Below are 3,635 nucleotides of genomic sequence, written 5' to 3'. Positions count from 1 at the left end.
TTTAGGTTAGATATCAGGAGGCGCTACTTCACAGTCAGCGTGGGTAGGATCTGGAACCAACTTCCAAGAGAAGTGGTGCTGGCTCCTACCCTGGGGGTCTTTAAGAGGAGGCTAGATGTACACCTCTTTTGACCCCAGTACTCTTTCCTGCCATGGGAGGGGGTCGGACTAGATGATTTACGCAGGTCCCTTCCGATCCTAGAAACTATGAAACTATGAGCTGTGTGAAAATGGTCGATGGTTTCTCCACTATGACAATGCTCCTTCACACATTGCTGTCCCCATTCAAGAATTTTTGGCTGAAAGAAACATTCCTGTGATACCACGCCCTCCGTATTCACCTGACCTTGCCCCATGTGATTTTTTTCCGTTCCCAAAAATCAAAATGAAGCTGAAAGGAAGGAGATTTGATGACATTCCAACCACGCATAAGAATGTGAAAGCGGAACTCAAAAAACTCACAGTTGAAGACTTCCCGCATTGCTTCAGAAAGTGGCAGGAACATTGGGACAAATGCATATCTTTTGGGAGAGATTACTTTGAAGGAGACAGCTCATACAAATGTTGTACACTATTATTTAAAATAAAGGCTAAGTCTTAGAACTTTCTGATCACCGCTCGTGTGTGTGTTTGTGTGTGTGTGTATGTGTATATACACAAACACACACATGAGGGGTGATCAAAAACACAGACATCTAACACCCATACAGACAGATATATAGATACATGCATACATACATACAGACAGACAGATAGATAGATAGATAGATATATTAGTAGTGTTTCATTTTAATCATGCAAAAACTGGATTTTGGGTTACTTATTTAATCTGAAAATTGGGGATAATTTTTTAATCAGAGAAAACCAGGATCCCTGGTTATGACAAGACCTGATAATGGGTTGACAGTGCCTGTGACATGAGTGTCACTTTGTAAAAAATCTGACAGCACTGGTAAAATATAAATGAATTATGGCTATCACCAGTTATCCCTGCAGTCCCCCCAGTTTTGAAGGTTTGTCAAATCATACATTTTTGTAAAGGACAATTTTTACATTTTGTAGTCTCTAAAAATATGCTAAAGATGTAAATAGATATTAATGTCTATTCCTCCTTTCAGCTATGTGGCACCTCGGTAGCATTCTGGAGGCTTCCATACACAGGTGGAGTGTATATGCGATCTGAGTTGATAACATATCCGTTCAACATTGTTTCAACACTGCATTGGCACAGACCAAGAAAAGTATGTAAATAGCTGTATCCTCATCATACAATGTTTAGAATGGACTTTGAAAGCAGAGTCACTTTAGGAGGGAACCAGGCAAACAGTGTTCTTTTTCAACTAAATAGCTGAATGTGCTTTTTTAAAATTACAGCCCATTCGGTAAGGTTTCTACTGCATTCAGTGTTGAAAGATCTGACAGAGATTTAAATTATGTATAGCTGACAAGTAAAAATGAGTCTTAGGCTGGAAACACATATTTGCAGACGGGACAGCACAATATGCATTCCTGGGGAATCACCAGTGGTGGTAGCCCTAGGAACACCTCTCCGCAAACCCTGGGTTTCCCCGTTTGCACAGACACACCCTGAGTGTGATCAGGATATGCAGGATCAGACCCCTACTGCTCCTAGGAGTGGCAGGGGTCCATCCCTGTGGGACAATAGGCGATGACTGTTTTGCCCCATGAAATGGATCAGCTGTGCCAGTTGTGTCCCAGCATAGCTGATCTACTTCATTTGATAATATCCATTTATATCCCCAGAGTTTATTCTCATATAATAATTCAATTCAATATATCCATCACAAATGTTGTCACAGTTCTATGATAGTGTGAGATTGATGTTGTAGCAATGAGGGTCCAGGAATTATGCAAGATTTGCGAGGATGTTCTCTTTTATTGAACCACCTGAATAGTTGGAATAAAGTTAGATGCTTTCGAATGCCATATATTCTTCTGCCTTCCATTTGGAAGTGTCACAATTTTACACACCTTGCATTATCTAGTTATGAAAAAACACAGACATCTAACAAGCAGGATGACACTTATAAAGCATGAAAAGTTTATGGAAACTTGCACAGTACCTAGCTCATTCAAGTTAGATATTACTTCACTTTCATTTACTGCATGTGAATTTAAAAAAAAAAAGAAAAATATCTACAGTATATATACTTATAAGTGAAGCCATGGGGTCAATACCAAAGTGCCAAACTGCATTATATCACTGAAAAAGTGTTATTAATATAGTATGTGTGAATTCTGATGTTATAGGATGGTTTCATGAACTGTGGAATGGCTATGTTAGGTAAGTTTTGTAATTCACCTATTCTATCTCCATTAGTGCCCAGGTCTAGATGCTTCAGAAGAAGGGACAAGAAACTTTGCATCACTTATACTCCACATTAGGTCTCTAGTTGTGTACAAAGTATTTCTATATATCCATTTGCCACATTTAATTATATTATACATTTTTGTATTACAAAACAGAGAGAACAGAAGTTCATAAGGCAAGTCTTCTCAAGGCAAGTTTATATACTTTTAGTGTTTTTTCTTTGTCACAATAATTTTTATCACCCTTTGTAGAACTGTCTCTATTTCTGTAACATCATTTGCAGCATGACGTGACCAGTATTACACCCACTATTTGAGATAAGGCTGTACCACTAAATTATGTAAAGGCATAGTATTTTCTGTCCCATTCCTGATACATTTTCTGTCCCATTCCTGATACATTTTAACACCTTGTCTGTCTTTTTTAACACAGCTTTACAATACATCTACACAGTAATGCCCATAGTGACATATAAGTTTCGGTTTGTTTTCTGAACAAAATTAATTAATTAGCATCCTTTTACGCGGTTCAGAAGTTTATATGTTGCTGTCTAGTTCTGGCAGTGAAATAATTATTAGTAAAATTTGTTGATGAAAAGTCATAATTAATTAAGGAAGTGTAGTACTAGGGACTGCATGGGTGATAAGAAATCGAGTATAAGATTATGAGGACATTATCACGAGTGGTATTAAAAACTGTCATATCAAAACTAGTCATTTTACATGTGTTTTCCAAAATATCTTTTAAATTACAAAATGTCCTTTAAAATTATACATTGCAGTTTAAAAACCCCATTTACTCATAGGCTCTACTTAGGCGTACATCATTACCTACCAGTTTCACATATTTATTTTTATTTCTTGCCACTTAGACATATTTGTTAAGGTCTTTTCATTTTTCCATGTGATATAGTAAACCCCCCCAACAAACAAAAAAAACCCCACTACTTGGCAACAGCTATTACAATTTGAATAGTTGCAACTAGCAGTTTCCATGGAAATAAGTTCTGGTCTTTGGGTAGGGGTTTTGGAGCTTCTGTTTAGGTAACATTTTTTCAAACTTTTGAATATTGTTGGGGGGGTTTCTGTTTGCTTGTTCTTATCCAGCTGCAGCTTGTTCAGGATCCCTTAAATGTGTTTAAACCTCCCCTAAATATGTGCATCTCTATGGCTGGCCCTTGCCCCAGGGCTGAAGCACACTGCCTGCCCATGTGGGGCAAGCAGTGGTGCAGGTTGCAGGGACCTGGACCCAGCTTCATGACAGGTAAGTAGGGGGTTGCGGGGGCTGGAGAAGGGGGGTTGGG

The sequence above is a fragment of the Crocodylus porosus genome, unplaced genomic scaffold (assembly GCF_001723895.1).
Source record: "Crocodylus porosus isolate Cpor-Errol unplaced genomic scaffold, CroPor_comp1, whole genome shotgun sequence".
Classification (NCBI taxonomy): domain Eukaryota; kingdom Metazoa; phylum Chordata; order Crocodylia; family Crocodylidae; genus Crocodylus; species Crocodylus porosus.
This window is presented reverse-complemented; position numbering follows the sequence as displayed.